This window comes from Pinus tabuliformis, chromosome 5_2 (assembly GCF_031772625.1).
Source record: "Pinus tabuliformis cultivar Carrire ecotype Pingquan chromosome 5_2, CPIR1, whole genome shotgun sequence".
NCBI lineage: Eukaryota > Viridiplantae > Streptophyta > Pinopsida > Pinales > Pinaceae > Pinus > Pinus tabuliformis.
The window spans coordinates 732,082,702-732,103,420 of record NC_142306.1 but is presented as its reverse complement, the minus strand read 5'-3'; the positions used below and the strand labels follow the sequence as shown (position 1 = coordinate 732,103,420).

General features: G+C 33.6%; 1 pseudogene; it reads right to left on the bottom strand.

The window, feature by feature from the left end:
• Positions 1-174: 174 nt before the first annotated feature.
• On the bottom strand, positions 175-20,340 carry LOC149161305 (putative disease resistance protein At5g05400; annotated as a pseudogene).
• Between the last annotated feature and the right edge of the window lie 379 nt (positions 20,341-20,719).

Below are 20,719 nucleotides of genomic sequence, written 5' to 3'. Positions count from 1 at the left end.
GTGTCAATTGGAATTGCGACAAAAATATAAATCATAACATTGAAATTCATATTAAGATAGATATATAAATATGTCTATATATATTGCGATCATTTACTACCTAAAATTTATCTCAAAGGACTTGAGGTTATTCAAGTTATCAAGGTAGGGTTCAAAATCTAATTCTCGGTCAAGTCAGGTAGCAGCAAGAGCTCCTACGTTAGCCACATTATCTCTGTTGAGGAGCATCTGATCAAAATTCCATACTAGTGCAAAGAAGGAAAGGACAGAATCAAATGAATTACAAGTCCAGCTTTTAGTAATGAGCCATGATCGAATCACTAATCCTGCATATAATTTCTTCACTTTCATTATCAGTATGAAAAAAATGCCTCTTCTCAAATATTATTAAAATTAACCTATCATCATCATACCATGGACTTTCCCCATCCTTCTCAACTGAGACACATATTCTGATACTTTCTTGATAGCTTCAACCTGCAAGATTGTAGAGGAAAACATAAAATTAGCCTCTTATTAGATCATTATTTATACTTCTCTCCTACTTGTAAAGGGAGGAATTGCAGAGCATGTGACCTACTCAATGAGAAAATTTCCCTCGGTGAAATCCATCTTATGAACATCGTTAGCCTCTTGGGCTACCTGCTCCAATCAAACGCATGACCTCTCAAAATTATTTCTTAACGCGGCATAATTTTAAATATTTAAAAGTAACATGATATATCAAATCAACCAGTTAAGAATTCAGTCGATACTTATAGCATGCAAGTTCAAAAGCTTTTGGTTTGTCAGGTTCCCCAAAGACAAGGCTAGCTCCATGGCTATAACCAGTATATTGAGAACCGACCAAAAAAACATCAGGCTACATTATACCAAAAAATAACATGACACACGAACGAAAATATACAAGTCCATGGATTGGACTCACCATAAAGGGCATCACCCTTCTCAGCATTGTCAAACTCCATGATAGCAGGCAATAAAATGGACCGTAGTTTAACTTTCCCACCTCTGATGTTCTACTCAAAGAAAGCACTAATACAGGGTAGAGTTTAAAATAACAGTTATAACCAGCGTGACTAATGTTTAAGGCTTGAAACAATAGATTGAATTAAAACTCTCAAGTCTTAGAAACCTGATATTTCATGAGCTTTTCTGCATGATCCCACTCTTCGTCACTAGCATCCTTAAAGTACCTGTCAGATCAGAGAAAATATGCTACTTATTTCCTCTTACATAGATATATAAAAATCATACATATACACATACACACCAATATATGAAGAAAACCTCAGGGTACTCACTTAGCAAAGCCTAGCAGAGCCACGTTGTCTCTATCAAAGTATCCAAAGAGAGCATGATAGACATATGAAACATTGTACTCCACACTGCCAAAAACAAGTTTGACATGACTTCAGAGTATGCAGAAGTTAATGCATCCATAAAGACCTAACAAGAGCATGATTTACGTAAATCCCATGCTGATATAATAAAAATTTAATGCATCATTGGTATTGAGAGTGATGTTTTCACGATGAAGAGCAAGCCATGTGTAGATCTTGAGTTCATCTTTAAACCACAAAATTTCATAGACGAAATCACTAAACAAATCTAACTTATTTTGTACAATATGTATGTGCAAGTTGGAATCTCCAGAGTTTGGCATTGCAAATAACTCAGTCTTGACGTGCATACTAAGTATTTATGGTGTCCTCAATGACATATTCTAACCATTCATTGGCTCATGTGACAGAGTTCTAACCCTTTCACCACCAATTCTCGGTGTACTCATCCACGGAATGTGCCCTAGGGTTCGATCGTGTGACCTTATGACGAGATATTTCACAAATGTATGGAGTCTGGGCGTTTCCAACAATCACCTCAAGGTTAGATTCCCCATGATCTTGAGAATCAAGGGAAAGCATCACAAACCTAATGAGTCGGCTTACCATGTAGTTCAAAGGAAACTTAAAGAGTTTGCGGACAGTGAGTTCAGTGGAAACTTAAAGAGTTTGCAGACAGTGAATTCAGTGGGTGGGATGCGATGGTCCAACTGAAAAATTAATGAGCAAGTTACTTGAGGAGAGTAAATCGAGGATTGATCGAGTTGGTTGAGCAGAGTAGAACAATTCACTTGGTGGGATCAGTGGAAGGGAACACTTCAATCGTCTAACACTTGATCTAATGGTGCAGAGTGAAGACAACTAAGCCCAGAGGGAAGTTCATTTCAAATGGAACGCCTTACGACATAATAAGTTAGTAAATTAAAATATTTACACTTCACTGAGGGGTATTGCATTTATTTATTATTTTACTCAAATAATTTTAAATTAAAATATATTTATAAATTTAAAGAAAAGTTCATTTGAAAAAATAAAAATAAAAATAAATTTAATTTAACTTCTCCTCGTGTGATTTTAATTTCATAAAATTTAAATCTCAAAATTATATTAAATTTAAATTTGATTGGAACTAAATCTTAGATTTCAAGTAAATTTAAACAATGGAAAAATTTATAAAAAAATAAATTTAGTTCAAGAAAAATGAAAATGTTACTGGAGATGATTTTGAAATAGAATTTTGTCATTACTCTGATTTTTATTTATCATTCCTTTTGAATGTATAGTGTTATTTTCAAAGTATTCATGCACACTCATCAATGGACTTATATTTTTTTAAATTTATTTTGCATGATATATACATTATATGCAAAAATATACAACTACTTTTAAATTTTCTTCAAAAATATATCCATAATATACAAACAAATATGAAGTAAATTACATGCTTCATCTTACACATAAAAAAGTTAAATTATATGGAATTTTATGCCTTTAAATAGGCTATAATAGAGAAAAATATGATGAGAAGAAACATGGGTTAAGAATACTATGGGAAAAACCATGGCTTGTCAAAACCATGAATGCTAAATTTACTAATTTACCTCAACCTTATTTTAAAGATTCATTTCATTTTTAATTTAATTTAATTTTTATTTTTATTTTTATGCAATTTTACCTAGTCAAAATGTTTAACAGAATAGGACAGGACATTACAACATCTCTTCCATATTGAGCTAGAGAGTGTCTCACAAGACAATCATTTTTTTATTATCAAAATTTACCCATAAATTTAAAATTTAGTTTATTTTAAACTTGACTTTTAAAACTATGTCAGTGATAGAAATTATGGGTAACTTACATGTCATCATTAAAATATTTAATTAAATTTATAGTTTTTAAGATATTTATGTACATGTTATGATCACAATATTTTGTTAAATTTATAGTTTTTAAGATATTTATGTACATGTTATGATTAAAATATTTAGTTAAATTTATAGCTTTTAAGATAATTATAAATATATATATATATATATAGACAATTTTTATTGATATAAATTTTATATTGAATAGCTTTTGTTTTATAAAATAAAATAATATTTTTGTTTTTATTTAATTGTAATTAATATATATATATATATATATATATATATATATATATATATATATATATATATATATATATATATATATACACGTTTTATTCTCTTCATTCAAAAACATGTCACATTGTCTAGTACCATTTTACAATGAATTTAATGTTATTAGCTTTCCTTATTCTTTGTATATTCAAAGAGCTCAAATCTCACCTTCTTACAAGAAACAACTTGAAAACAAAGATAATAGTATTCAATCTTCCTTCAAATGTCTATATATGATTATGAACTAATAAGGCAAGGTGTTGAAGATATTAGGTACCCACTTGGTTATCAATATATTAGATATAAACATCAATCTAACTAAGAAATAATCCCAAAAAATTAAATGCAAATCACTCACATGCTCTTTATAAAAAATCCCAACCACTTTTTTGGTATCATGATTTAATGCATCACTCTCCAAAGTTCATACGAATAAATTTGATTATTTTAGATATTGCCCAAATAGAAAATTATTTTTCTATCCATGGCATTACCAATGACTTATATAAACTAAAAGTTGAGGTTATATATATAGTCAATCTTTGTACTCTTAATTTAATAAAATATTTTGGTGGAGGTGGTGGTCGATAGGTAAAATTTTAGGGGCTAATATTTACAAGTGGCCTACTTTTCTATGCTTTTACCAAAAAAAGTTATTCACTAATTTCATTTTTTTTATATTATTCGCCCAAATTTTACAATATAGAACTATTTTACCTTAAAATTTGCCAAAATTATATTTAGAGAATATAAATTTTTTAGACATTTGAATATTGTTACAAAAATATCATCAAACATTTTAGAGATCGCATATTATGAGAAGTGAGATTTTTCAAGGTTTCTAAACTTTAAAAAAAAATGCCATCCTTAAATTTTCGGTGGTTGAGTCTCGTTTTTTGGGACAATCGTTCGTGTCTCGAGTTGAAGTGGGACATTGTTATTGTTTTCTTTGCTTCCTTTGGTGTCCTATTCAATTTCTACAATGGTGAAAAGCAATATAATACTTCCAAAACTCACAAGTGTTAATTATGTTTACTAGAGGAGAAAAATGCAACCAATCTTTATAAGCAAAGATATATGGGAATTGGTAATTGATGGTTATGATATGCCTTATGATGATGAACATCAAGCACTAGATACTAACGATAATAAAAAATTAAAGGAATCTATCAAGAAAGACAATGAAACACTTTCCTTAATTGGCATCGTAGTTGATGATTCAATTTTTCCACAAATTAGTATAGCACAAACCTCTAATGATGCATCGAAAAATTTAAAAAATACATATGAAGAGTAGTAGTTTATAAACTATGAAAATTAAGGACTAATTTTGGAAATTCAAAGGTGCAAAGTAATCAATGAGTGAATGATTACATCACAAAAATTCAGGATCTTGTGAATCAGACAAGGACATTATGAAAAGAATTTCTAGAAAGAAGAATGATTAAGAATATCTTAAAAAAATTTGTACCAAAACTTGAAATGGTCACTACAAGTATCATGGTTTCTAAGGATCTTAATGTCATAAGGATTGATGAATTAAGTGGATATTTGTTAGTTGTTGAAGAAAATTATTCAAGTGAATACATGGATAATGCATTCTCCATAAAGTATAGGGGTAGAGGAAGAAGAAAAGGACAATTCCATAATCAAAGCTTTCATAATTAGAACAAAAATCAACATAATTTACAAGGAAATGTATTCCCTTCAAGAGGCAGAGGAAGGAGTCTGAGTAGGTTCAGAGGAAGAAGGAAATGTGGATCTTGAGGAAGAGGAATAGATGGAGGAAGAGAAATATATCAAAGAAAATGACCACAATGTTATTAATGTCACAAATTTGGTCATATTGGAAGAGATTGTTATGCAAAAATGAGAGATAATGAATGAAAAGGTGCTAATACAATGGTTGAAGAAAGTAGAAATGATAAGTGGTTCATATCAAGTTTGATGGCACATAATGAAGAAACTAATGCATGGTATATTGATTCAGAATGTCACATCTCAAGAAGAGTTTTTTACTAGAATAAATGGTAACTATTATGGTAAAGTTGTATTTGATGATGATAGTATTGCAAAAGTGAAAAGGAAAGGTACATTTGCAATTCCACATTGCAATGGGAAGAAGAAGTTTATTAATGACACATTGATATCACCAATTTTGAGGAATGAATTTCTTTTCTATGGGACAAATGATGGATCATAATTATAAGTTGGTATTTGAAAACAAAGGATGTTTAATCATGGATAAGTCGAATAAAGAAGAAGTGGTAGCAAGAGGAGAAATGACTGAAGATAGGATTTTCAAGCTCTCCTTTGTTTCAAGCAATTCACAAAGTTTAAATGATAGTAATTTTGAAAAAATTATTACTAGATCTTAAAGTTAGGCTGTAAATTTTGCACTTATGGCTAAAGAAATGGAGATGAACGATCCAAATAATCATGCAGAAACATCAATTAAAAAGGAACGAAATGAAGCCATGGAAGCACAAATCACACAAATCAATAATTTAATGAAGAATGATACTTGGAATTTGGTCAAATTACCCAAAGGAAAATATGTAATTAGTACTAAATAGGTGCGTAAAACTAAGTATAAATTAGATGGTTCTGTTATCACTCAGATTTTCCCAGAAGTTGTAAGAAGGGGAAAGGAGGCCGAGGTAACCACAGACCAATCTTTTAGATACATAATCTAGCCAATCTGTATCCAGAGAGGGCTCTCTCTTTGTGGTTTAGCTTTGTTTTTAAAGGTGTTAGGCTAGTTATGAAGCTCAAGGGTTTTGTTTGAGTTTGGGTGGTGAGATTCAATAGAACAGAGAGGTAAAACAGAGCAGTTCAATCCATTGGGCTAATGGAGTCAAAGAATATGGCTTTCTGGATTTGGTTTCTCAATAGAGGATGACTTCACAGAGCAAGGTAGTCAAACAGGGAACAAATAGAGACTTGAAACAGATGGAATGGGCTCAAATTGGGTGAAGGGCAATTAATAATCCTTCAACCTATTGAAAGAGGGAAAATGGATGGTTACTGATAAGGAGCAGTTAAGTATTCCTTAGCAAATAATCAACATGAAAGAAACAGTAAACAAGGGCAATTAATAGTTCTTTGTTTATCCAAATTCTGAAGAAAACACAGAGAACAATAAGGACTGAAAACAGAGCACAATCAAGCATATTCTAAATTTAACCTTTTCTTTATCATTCAGATTTATGAAACATAGATGATATAATAAACTAAGAAAACTTTAAAACACAATATATAGAGGACTTATTGATCCAGTGGTTGATTCAAGAAATCTGTGACAAGTCCTCTACTTCAATTCTTCATCCAGTAGGCCATACAACAGTTGATTCCAATAGCTCTTTATCCCAAAATTTCAATATTACAGCAGAGTCTAGGAAATCCACACTTCACCCCCCAATACTCTAATGGAGGGGGTATTTATACAACAAAATATACAACAAATATATCATAACAGCTGTGAGATAATATCTAGGATGACTAATAATGGTTTACAAAAAATAGAAACAGCTAGTCTCTGTAATGGAAAAGAGGTAAACTGATGTTGTGCTGGAGACAGGCTCTTTAATTCAGCTGGCAGCGGTCTTCTGTAGTAACTCTGCGCCGGCTGCCTATCTTAACTGTGCTCTTTAATTCTAACCTGCTCCACTTTGACTTGTTTTGATACCCTTTAATGCTGATCTGATACACTTTGCCTTGTTCACCTCTGTTCATCTTTGTTCACCTTCCTGCGGTTAATTCCCCAAAATTCTCCTTTTACCCACGGTAATCGCGCAGTTATGGATAAACACCTGTTGTCAGGACATTGGAGGTTGTTCTGCGCCTTTTAATTCATAACATTTAGATCTTTCTGCAGAGATTGCTGAGACATTTTCGGCAGTCGGCACACCAATTCGTGGCTTCTGAGATAGCTGAAGAGGTACTTGTAATTGAGGAGGAAAACTGTATATTGCAGGTTGAATGGCAGGCTGTGGAGCTCGCGCTATCATCTTTCTGGTCAAGAGGTGGTCGAGAAATTGGGGCAAACCAATTTTTGCACGGGAGTGCGGTATGCAGTGAACTGTAGCAAAAAATGGCTTTTTACCCTTTTATTTGACAAACTAAAGTTTTGGCGGGATCTCTTCATTTAATCGTGAGGATGACGTAAGCAGTACGGATGACATCAGTGGGAGTATGGGGGCAGATGATGTGGCGGGTGACGTCAGCAAAGGACAGTTGACGTTAGCGGATGACATCAGCGAAGGGAGGTAAGTGGTTTTGCTTGCACCGCCTTTGGGGCTGGGCAGTTTCAGGCCGAGAGGGAGCGAGCACCCTCGATGGGCGACGCATGGCATAGGTACGGGGGTAAAACCGTTGTTTCCCCGCGAGTTAACGTTCAGTGGCAAGGGGGGTCGCGAAATGATCGTCGACCGTTGGATGTGAGGGCAGAGATCGGACGGCGGACGGGCTTCGGAGATGGCGAGGGTTTAATGCAGCAGGCCTGACATATTAAATTATGTTTTTAATTGTATTGGGCACGTTTTAATTGGTCTGCAGGGTGGTTAGGTTATTAATCAACCGGAGGTTAATTAATCCCATATAGCACGCGGTGGGGAGGGTTCTCAATGAATTTCAAACAAATTCATCAATCTCTGTCAAATTGTAACTATGGTCGTATTCGACCGGGGCGGGAATATTAATATTCGGGGGTTTTTTATTATATTTATATAATACAGGGAAGGGTATTAGGGTGGGAGTTATATATTATATGTTAAATGTTAATATGAAAAAATGTAATGAACCAGTGCTAAGTTAAAATGTTTGGAATTTCACATTAAAACTTAGGCTAAAGGAAAAAAGGGGTTTAGATGAGAGATATGGCCATTTTCCTAAGTAAAATAGGGTTTTACTTAGGCAATCATTATGAAATGGAATGAGTGGCTTTTGAGTGATATCAAGAGCAGATTCTTAATATTTTGGGGAAATTAGTGAAATCTTTAGGGAAAAGTATGAAGGGAAGTTAGTTATGTAACCTTGCCTCACTTGAGCTGCATCAAGTAGAATATCAGCTTGGCACTTGTGATAGAAGTGAAAGTTAACACATTTTTAGAAACATAATCCATCACAAGTCTCATTCTGCAACACCATCTACCTACCCTGCCTACCTTGGCCTAGCGTTTTTTCCTTCTTTCTTTGGGTGCACTTAGACTAGCAAACCCTCATCAACTTTTCTTTTCCTTGTATGGAAAGCCTACCTAAGTCTGCACTTATTACATCCAAGGGCTCAGATTAAACTGTTGAGCTCCTTTTTATTTACTCTACCTATCTACTTATCTGCCAAGATTAAACAGTTTGGTCAGATTTTATTCTCTATCTCTAAGACTGGAAATTCAAATATGAACTAGCCAAGATTAAGCTATTTGGCCATTCATCAATTGTGGCATGAATTTAACAAGTTGCACACAATGATTATTACAGAAAATGAAAAAGTAGTGGCATTTTGGACTTGCACACTTTCCTGATATTTCTTTGTTTGGGGTTCATTTCTTTCACTTTTTTGACCATTTTATTCTTTTTACCTTTGATTTTTCTTTTAGGGCATACCCTCTTTACAATTTTTACATTTTTTTATTTTTTTGATAATATGGAAAACCTTTGCAACAAGGGAAGGGATGAACATATTACAGAGCTCATCAAGTCAATCATGAAATATGACACCTATTGGTATAGGAGTATAACAGGTTCAATTGATAAGTATAAAATCCGCCTAGCTACAAAATGATACACTCATAAGGAAGGGATTGATTATACAAAGACATTTTCTCCAGTAGCGAAGATGGATAGAATCAAGATGGTTCTTATACTGGTTGCACAATATAAGTGGATAATTTATCAGATGGATCTTAAATTAACATTCTTGAATGGTTATGTAGATGAATAAATCTATGTACAATAACCTAAAGGTTTTGAGATTCCATGTAAAGAAGATTTTTTGTACAGAGTAAAGAAAACTCTATATGGTTTAAAGAAAGCTCCAAGGGCTTCGTATTCAAAAATTGATAAGGTTTTCAAGATCATGGTTTAGTCAAGAGTTCATCTAAATCTAATCTTTATATGCTTTAGTTAGAACAAGATATTCTTATTTGATGATTTGATCTATACAAGGAAAAATTATAAATTGTTTCAAATGTTTAAGTCACATATGTTTGCAAAATTTGAAATGATGGATCTTGTTGAGTCATATTATTTCTTGGGTATAGAAGTATGGCATAAGGAAGATGGTATTTTTATGTTACAAGCCAATTGTACTAATGGGATATTCTCAAAAAGTTCAACATGTTGAGTTGCAAACCAACTGCAACTCCTTGGGAAGTCATGATGAATTTATATAGACATGATGACTCCAATATAGTTGATGCTACTCTATATTGTTGGTTGGAATTTCGATCTACTTAACTTCAATTCGACTAGATATATCTTTGGCAATAAATATGGTATCCAAGTTAATGTCAGAACCCAAGGAATTGCATTAGAAGGAAGTTAAGAGGATTTCGAGATATATGCCTGCTAAATTTGGTTATGGCTTAGTATACAGAGAAATAGAGGATTTTAGGATGATTGATTTTCAGATTTAGATTGGGAAGGTTGCATGGGTGATAGGAAATCAACTTCAAGATATTCATTCAACATGGGTTCAACCATAGTTGCTTCAAATATTTAGAAATAACATATTGTTTCTCTCTCCACAGCTAAAGTAGAATATAAAGCAGCAGCAACAACATCTTGTCGAGCAGTATGGTTAAGAAAAAATTTGTAGGCTCTACATGAGTAGTGAGAGCAACCTACTTAGTTGATTTGTGATAATCAAAGTGTTATTAAATTTTCGAACAATCTAGTTTTTCATAAGAAGATCAAACATATTGATATCTAGTATCATTGTGTTCAAGATATAGTTCAACAAGGTGTGATTGAGATCATGTATTAAAAAATAGAGGCTTAGGTTGTAGATATCTTCACCAAGGAACTAGCAAAGGAAAGAGGTTTTTGAAATTTCTCCAAATGATCATTATGGGGAAGAAATGTTAGAAAATGAACATTTGGAGTATTCTAGAATTATTATTATTGCTATGAATTTTTATTTTTTTGTCGTTGTTGTTATGTCTCAAAACTATTATTTAGATACAGATTTTTTTAGTTAAGGGAATTTTGGAGAGATTGTAGAATTAGTTGAAAGATTATAGGAGATGATTGAGATGATCATTGGCTCATAAAAATGTATAAATATTGGCTTACTTAATGGAAACGTTTTAAGCTTATTCAATGATTGCTAAATTCGTGTTTGCTCCATCATTCAGTGTATTATTCTTCATATTTAATAAATAAATTATTCATATTAAAAATAATATATATTAAAAGCTAACTTCTAAGTTTTTTTTTTGGTAAGTTCGGCAACAGTGAGGCTACATCATGGTCATGTTCGAGAATAACACCCGATTAGGGCATGTAATTGAACCGATTACTTAACATCAAGGAGTACCTTAACATCACACTCGATCACTGTCTATCCAAGACCTCATGGACTTATTAGTTTTACTAATAATAATAAACATTTAAAAAATATAAAGATAATGTATGACAAATATTTATCTTAATAAAATATATATGGGGCAAACTATACTAATTAAAATATAAATTGAATTTGTAATTGTAATTGTCATTAGGTTTTCTACTACAAAATAAAGTGATTTATAATGAATTTATTATTGTGTCGAGAAGAGCTCTCTAGTCCATTATGGTAAATATGTTATAATGTAATGTAATGTTTAGCATTTTGACTTAGTCAAATTACATAAAAATAAAATAATAAAACAAATCTATTAGCTGTATAATTATAAATATACTTAATTTTAATTAATAATTCAATCATCATATATCCATCTTAACTCTAGATCTACCATCAAAATCTAAAATCAAAATGGATCTATGTTGGTATATTTTAAGTACTTACATTTTTTTAAAGATGAACTTATGATGTACGTCATAAAAGAAGAGAGATGAAATTATCCTATACATCTAGGTTGAAGATTACACTATTGGACAATTAACAATTTTATGAATAAATTATTATAACTTATGATAAAACAAGTGCATTTTTATTGAAGATTACGTTGCATTTCACGAATAATAACAACAATGGAATATGTAATATAATAAATACAAAAAAAAAAAAAAAAATTGTGTAAAATTAATAGAAAAATTACTTTAATTTAATAATAATAATTATTGTTATATAAATATAGGTTAATTATATAAATTAGCTATAGTGATGGTTATCCCTACTGTTGGTTTGACAATTGATTTATGATAAGTTTTACCATTGTATTTTAGAAAACTTTTATAAATATTTTTAATGAATGAAAGGATATTGAATAGAGGTAACGGAATTAGTTATGATTGTTTAAGAGTTTGTTTTTATTAGATGTAATGTAATAAGTTAATGAACCAAGATTCAAAGACATTTGGTAGGAGAGGAAGCATAGCCCCTTACAATCCACTAGTGGGTTATTCCAAGAGGCATGGTTTTTCTTGAATATAGTGATCAGGAAACTCACATTTGTGGATAACATCCAGTAATGGTTTCCCCCATTGTTAGTTATCCACAAATGCTTTCCCCCATTGTTAGTTAGCAACTGAGCTATGATGAATTTTCCCATTGTTTAAAAATTATAGAGTTAAGAAAGCTTTTGATTTGTGTGGAGCATAGCAATGTTTTTTTCTTTTCTTTTTTTCAAAACTAGGTTTAGCCTAGCATGAGGCCAACCCTAATGTTGGATAGAAGAAAAATCTACCCACCAATATGATGTTGGCACCAATATTGTACAAGACTTGGTCAAACTTGAATGGTTATTGGGAAAGTGCAACCCTGATATTTATCTCCCACTCTCAATCCCTCCCTATAAAATTAAAATTTGAGACCTGATGGAGACTAAAACCCCACACAAATCAATCAATCTACACCTCATAGGTTGGAGAAAAGCATTGTTATTAAAAAAACAGACAATTTAGATGGTGAATATAGAGAATATCCATGAGATTAAATTTAGTATCAATTATTGTAGCACTTCAACATATTGAAACCATTATTGTACTTCTTTATATTCATTCACAAGTTGAGTAAGTAAAGTATGATTTATTAAATCTCCTTAATCATAGTAAGTGGAAAAATAATCCATGACCAAATATGTTATGATGTGATTTACGCATGAGATGTAAACTAGTTGGCTTCTATGGAGTTTAGTCCCCATTAACTTTCAAGTTCAAATCTCATGAGAAGGGATTGATAGTGATTGCCACCTATGGGGGAAATAAACTATCCCAAGGAGTGTCCAAGCTCGACCAAGTCTTGTGCAATGGTTGTTGTATCCCATTGGTGCATAAACCAACATTAGGGTTGGCCCTAGCCTAGGCTCCATCTATTTAAAAAGAAAAAGAATTGCTACAATGGGATTTAATTAGATCACCTCTCAATTAACCATAATCCTTTACTTTATAAAAATTTAGTGACATTTTTCTTTTTAAATGACAAAGAGATGGGTGTGTTATGGTAGGATTCTATAAGATTATCTATCAAATCACCTAGTAATTTTAAGCTTTAGAAAATTTCATTATGTTTACTTTTATTATGTCTAAGAAAGGCACATATTTTATCGACTATAGTGTATTATTTTGTCTTTACAAGGGCTAATATGTAGGTTTTGAAAAGCTGAATTTGGGGTTTTCTTGAAATATTTGGATGACATTTCCCTAGTTTGTTGGAGCCTTGGGCATGTTGTTGGGTTTTTCTTTGCATTATTGCTGCATTAATTGTAAATATTATGGGAGTTGTGGGCATCATAGTACATTGAATCTAGAGAAAATTTCAAGGGCTGAATTTCACTCATGGTTAACTTTCCATGTTTTTTTTCCAAAAAAAAAACTCAGGGGAAGTATGCCTCTGAAATACTTCAGAGATTTCACATGGAGAATTGTAAGCCCATGGACACACCTCTAGCTACAAACTGGAGGAAGGAGAATGCCACTTCAAGTGAAGAGGTTGATGTTGCCATTTACAGGAAGCTTGTGGGGTCTTTGATGTATCTTGTGAACACAAGACCCGAAATGTGCTATGCAGTAAACCAATTGGGTGAAGCTATGGTGAGGCCTACCAAGTTGTATTGGAAGGTAGAAAAGCATGTGTTACGGTATCTTAGAGGCACTATTGAGTATGGATTATGGTACAAGAGGATAGAGGGAGTGAAGTTCAAGGCTTCACCGATGCAGATTGGGTAAGGAGTCCATCAGACAAGAAAAGTACTTCATGTGTTATCTTTAGTGTTGGATTCACAACTATTTCGTGGTACAACATGAAGCAAAGGTTTGTGGCACTTAGCTCAACAGAGGTTGAATACATGGTTGCAATTCAAGTAGCATGTGAGGCCATATGGATGAGGAAAATACTTGTGGGTCTTTTTAGTCAGGAGATGGATTTGATAGTGATATATTGTGATAATCATAGTTGCATTAAGCTCTATGAGAATCTAATATTTCATGACAGGTCCAAGCACATTGATATTTGATATCACCATTTGCACGACTATGTGCAGAGGAGAATTATGTTGCTAGAGTGCATTCCAACTGAGAAGCAAGATGCTAACATCTTGACAAAGGTATTGTCAAGAGGTAAATTTCTAATTCCATAGGTGTTGGATAGGGGTGGTGAAAAATCTATTTCTTGCTAACAGGGAGTGTTGAAAAAATGTAGCAAGAAAAGCTCAATTTGACTTTAGCCTTATTCAAATTAAGTAAATTGAATTTCCACATCAGCAAGACAACTCGAAGGCAGTTGACTAGTGTGACATGGATCTTGTCACTCAATTAACTCAGTAAATTCAAGTTAGTGGGCTTGGAGTTCAGTTATGCATGTATGATTGCTAAATTTTAGTAATATCATTCATTTATTTTTTGTTGTATTTAGTTATTTGACCTATAACTATTGATAGATTCAGTTGAAGGTCAGTTGTGATGTGGGACAATAATTTAACTCAAATATCTATCAGTTAACTAATAAATTAGCCCAAAATAGCTAATGCATGCATGGAATTCGAGTTCCACAGCTGAAGTGGAGATGTCAAAGCCAGTGTAACATGAGTTATATACTAGTTTGAGTGTATATGTGTTGCCTGCAATCATGAGATCAATCCTTTGGAATTACACAATCAATTTGGAGGAAATTCCTATCTTTTAGGGGCTAATTTCCTGAGGATTTGTGCAAGGAAATAGGAGGCTTAATGAGCAGATAATTGACTAAGTGTTGGCTAGAGTTTCTCATTTAGTAGAGAGAACAATTATTCTTTTGTAGGTTGAGCTCAGAGTTGGAGCTAGCAATTGTAATAGTTTCTCTATTCAACTATTTTATGCAAAGGGGCTTGAGGGGTTTTTCCCAGTTGGGTTTCCCTAGAAATCTCTATAGATTTTTGGTTTTCTTATTGCATGTCTATGCATGTTTTTCTAAATTGTGATCTCTATTCTGCATATTAGTAGAGTAGAATTGTGTCTCTTTTTTTCAGTTTGAAATATTGAGCAGTTGCAATTTCTATCAAATTTCTACAAAGGGGCTGAATCAGTGTGAGAGCAATTTTACTATTTCATAACTTTTCACAGTAATTCAATTATAATACAATGAATCATAACCATAATAAATGTAGCAATACATAAAATAATGCATCATATTAATAACACATCAAGGAGCCATCACATAAAACACATACAAGTTTTTTCATGGAAATCCATACGAGAGAAAAGCATTAATCCTTCTTCTTCTTTATCTTCAATTCATTACATAGATTTGCAGACTCCAACCTATTTGAGGCAACCACCCCCAAGATATGCAGGTTGTTATTCGCTGTAGGCTACAACATGATTGAGGTACCAACTTCAAAAGTATGCAAACAATTACTCACTATGGGCTACAACTTGATTGAGGCACCAACCTTAATGATGAGCGGGCTTCAACCTACTTTAGGCTGCAACTTGCTGAAGGAACTAACCTTGATGATGAGTTAGATCCAACCTACTCAAGGATCTAACTAGATTGGGGTTCCAACCTCAATAGAGGCACCCAACTCCTTTTGCAACTCCTTATCGACCTCTTTTCAAATTATTTCAATTAGATCGACCTTATCTTTAATCAAAATAAGATTTCAAAATGAGTAGGTTGTCATTGTAAAATTATTGCCCATAATCTATCATACCTTGTCATACTTCTTCTTTAACATGCTCAACAATTTGGTCAGAAATACCCTTCTGGGAAGGTATTTTCACTATAGATAAAAAATTCACTACACCCTCATCATGGACCCAAAAAATCATGCAATAGAGATTCTCGACATTGAATATTTGTTAACAAGACATGCCATGCCTCTAAAAGCATTCATCTCTAAGCCATGATCATCATGCATCATCTAGAATCCAATTTGGACCAATAATTACCCTAGAAACTCATAAACAATACAAAACTACATAATAAATTAAGGGTTCTATAGATTACCCCTTTCTAGGCGCTCTTCTACAAAATACTCAAATGCTTATGTCAGTGCTACAAAATGTACACCGTCATTTTGCTAAACATTGAACAAAATAAAGCTTTATGGCAAAAATAAAAAAAAATAAAAAAAATTGTTATGACCTGACTACCATTAGGACTCGAACTAGGGTCTTGACCAATACAATAGTAGCACACTTCCAACTATGTTATATATGAACCTTGCAATGTTATGCCTTGGACTTTATTATAAAGTTGACTCTGTGCCAAGAAAGGGGCAAAATCTCACATTACGAAACAATGTATTACACTAATTCAATATCAATTTTTATCTTTATCAATATTTTTTTTAACACTTCGAAATTTTAAACAAAAGATAATTAATATTTAAACAATATTGAATATAAATTCATTAACAAACTAAATCTATTATCAAAATAGGATTAAAACCAAAATATTAAATTTAATATTATTAATTATTAATTTAAACATTACTCTAATATCTAAAATAAATCCATCATAAAATATTTTAATTTAATAATTTTTTATATTCATAAATGATTATTACTTTAAACATTACTCTGATATCCAAAATAAATCCATCATTAAATCTTTTAATTTATAATTTTTTTTTTATATTCATACATTTTCTAACTTAAAATTTCAGTAATACATGCGATATATTTACTTTTTAATTATTTGAATTTAACTAACTACAATTTAGAAATTTAATAATCAATTCGATAAATACTTAATATTTAATTTAAATCTTATTCTCATTTAAATGTAATTTCATGTTTAAAAGAAATACTTAAAATTTCAGTAATACATGCGATATATTTACTTTTTAATTATTTGAATTTAACTAACTACAATTTAGAAATTTAATAATCAATTCGATAAATACTTAATATTTAATTTAAATCTTATTCTCATTTAAATGTAATTTCATGTTTAAAAGAAATACAATATTTTTTGGAAACTATGAAATTTAATAATCAATTTCAATAAATACTTAATATTTAATTTAAATCTTATTTTCATTTAAATGTAATTTCATGTTTAAAAGAAATACAATATTTTTTGGAAACTATGTTTTAATATATTTAATTATGTATTTCAAAATTTTAACATATTTAATTATTTTACAATACATAAATAAATTTTCATTACCTATATAGATTAATAATTATATTTTTAATCTAGATAAGTAAAAATTAATATTTTTAATGTTTATTAATGCTTTTTGAAATTATAAATCTACATACTAAACAATATAATTACAAATAATGAGAAATATGAACAACGTTAACCAAAATATTAATTACAATTTTTTAATTTAAATAAATTTAAAAATTCCCATTAAATATATGACGTTTATTTTTATTAACATTACTTACAAAAATACAAAATATAACTACATAGTTTGGAATTAAAAAGTTGGCAATATTTATATTTACACAAAAGCAAAGGAACATGTAAAAATCATGGAGTGACACGTGACATGACAAACACTACATTTCATATAATAATTACTCCAATTACATCCACGCTAACACACTCTACCCTACTTTATTTTGAAGTAATGTTTTCATGTTGGGATCCTCCCATTGGATTGCATCCCACCATTCTGTCGAACCTTTTGAAGTAATGTTTTCATGTTGGGATCCTCCCATTGGATTGCATCCCACCATTCTGTCGAACCTCTTATTTCCTCCGGATGATTCAGGTTGTCCCATCCGCCACGCAGTCTCTTCAATTTCGGGCAATTGTATACATCGACAGACTTGAGCATAGGGGATAGCGGTGACGCGCCCTCTCCCAACCCTCCACTTGCACTTGCTGCTCCCACTGCCCCCATCCCCAACTCCAACTCCTCCAACTTACCGCAATCATACATCGCCAGGTGTCTCAAATATGGCAACTCCGCCCGGAGATATTTCAACTCCTTACATCTATGTAGCCCAAGCAATGCGAGCTTTCGGAATTGAGTAACCCAACTCGGCAGTCGCTCCACATCGCATCCTTCAAGAGTCAAACTTTCTAGATCTTTCATCACCTGCATATCCTGGGGAAGGTAATCTTGACCATTTGCATCTTCACAATCTAGAGACAGATTTCTCATTTTTGACCAGTTTCCGAAAAACCCCTCTTTAACGGCCGATTTTATTTTTACCCCCTGGCAAACCCTGAGACGGCTCAATGTTTGCAGGTCCTTTAAACAAGCATTCTTTCTTTCTGCATTTGCCTCCTCCTCGAACTCCAATGCAATCTCGCACTCATACATCTCCAATCTTTCCAGTGAAACCAATTGCGAGATTCCACGCGGAAGATGCTCCAAACTGCTGCATTCGGTTATGTCGAGGGCCCTCAGCCGTTTGAGCTCACTTATCCTATCGGGAAGACACCGTAATTGTCTACACCAACTAACATTCAAGAATTGTAGCTCCTTCAGGTCGCCAATGCTTTCAGGCAATTCACGGATGTTTGTTTCACGTAGTTGGAGCGAGGCAAGATGCTTCAGATTTCGGATGCAGGGCGGCAGAGACTCTATGCCAGTGTAACTAAGATTGAGGACACTCAGTGAGGGCAACTCGTTCAAGAAGCTTTCAGGAACTTCCTTAATACCATGATTCCCACTTAACAGGAGAACCGAGAGGGACGAGCATGCGAATGTTGTCGGGAGGGATTGTAGATTATTCCTCATCAGCGACAATTTTTCACAGCCCTCGCCCACGACTTCCGCTGAGGGAAAATTTATCACGTCCCGTCCGGCTTCTTTAAAATAACACCTCTGCTCCTTCTCCGCAACCCGAATCGCCAGATCGCGAAGAACATCATGTATTTTCACATTGTCAATCCTTCCCACAGGATCCTTGCTTACCACCTCAATCAAACAGCGATCACTCAAGTGGTTGACAAAACTGTGCGCAGTGTCAGCCAAATAATTCTCTCCGCTGCCTTTGACCAGACCTTCTGCCACCCAGAGGTCTATAATTTCTTCGACCCTGATTCGATGATCTTCAGGATAAGCTGCAAAATATAGAAAGCAAATCTTCATATACTCTGGAAGAACATTATAGCTCAACTTGAGGCGCTGAAATAATTCTTTTTCAATGTCATCGTGCGTGCCATAGAAGGTCTCCTCCACTGGTTGCATTTGATGTAAAGCATGCACCCACTCATGTTGATAGCTATGGTTTCGCATTGCAGCAGCAATTACATTTATAGCAAGGGGCAAACCTTTGCATTCCCCGGCTACTTTCCTGGCAATGTCTTCCATTTCCTGTGGAACATTCCCATGCCGAAAAGCTCCGCTACAAAACAGTTGCCAAGCCTCATCATCTGACAGCGGTTTCACGCTGATGATCTTATCCACTCTCATTCGCGTACAAACAGCTGTACTCCGGGTGGACAGAACAATTTTAGAAGCTGTGTCATTCAATGACACTCCCAGGCTTTGAAGCTCCAGACTCTCCCATATATCATCAAGAAAAAGGAGAAAATTCTTATCCTTTAAATATGAGTACAGCGCAGATTTTAGCCATTCAAAGTCACATTCATCTCGTAATATTATGTTTAATCTACCAGCAATGCACTTTTGGAGATTTAAGATCTTGGGATCTTTGGAGACGGTGACCCAAATGATAGGATTAAATGATTGGCGTACCTTGTCGCTGTTGTTGATGGTCTCAAGCAGCGACGTCTTACCGATACCCCCGATGCCGCACACACCGATAACTCGAACGCTCATGTCTTCAATTAACAGACTCTCAAGCTCGGACTGTGCATCTGCTATTCCATTCCCAAAAAACTTTGGGGTCTGGATCGGCATCTGGGTCGGCGGAGTAAGCTCACCGTATTCTCCGTTGGCTGGAAAATTGGCCACCTCTGAGTGGAGTTGAGCAACTTTCACTTTCCAATCTCCAACACGTTTGCTGATTTCATAGCGGGAGAAACAGTTTGGGCAGCAACTCACACAATTTCTTCGTTGCTGGTACTCGTTGCCGATAGATCCTGAACTTTCAATGGCCTGTCCCGCCTTGTCCAGCCAAGCCTTCACTATTCTTTGAGGGGGTTTTTGTTCTTGAGCCAGCTTCTCGTTTATTGCATCTATTACATTTTCCAGACATTGAGCTTGATATTCCATTTCAGCGACAGCTTGAGGCAAAGAAATAATGTCTTTGACAACCTGAGCAACTTTGTTCCAAGGGCCACTCAAAATATTGCTCGACACATTGGCTGCACATCCAGTAGCATTACTAACGCCGGCCATTGGCTTCAAGAGATATACGGCGCGTGAATCCCAAATCAAACTTTCAACGCAAAATTATGATTGCTCTTCCCAGGGCTAAATCACCAGCGAGATTAAGATTTCTCTTCGCTCAAATTGCGCCAAGGCTGTGCAGAGGGTGTGTGGATTTATTTTGCAGTTCTGTTTCACCTGGTTTTCACAGTGACGTTCAGAGAAATTCGGTCTCAAACAGCTGGAAAGTCACTTGATTTGACAACCTTGCCTTCGCACTCAGGAGCTGTGAAGCAACTCAGTCACTTGATTTGACAACCTTGCCTTCGCACTCAGGAGCTGTGAAGCAACTCAGCTGCCAGTGGAGGGACCACTCAAAACAGCTCACTCAAAATTCCCATTCCCACTT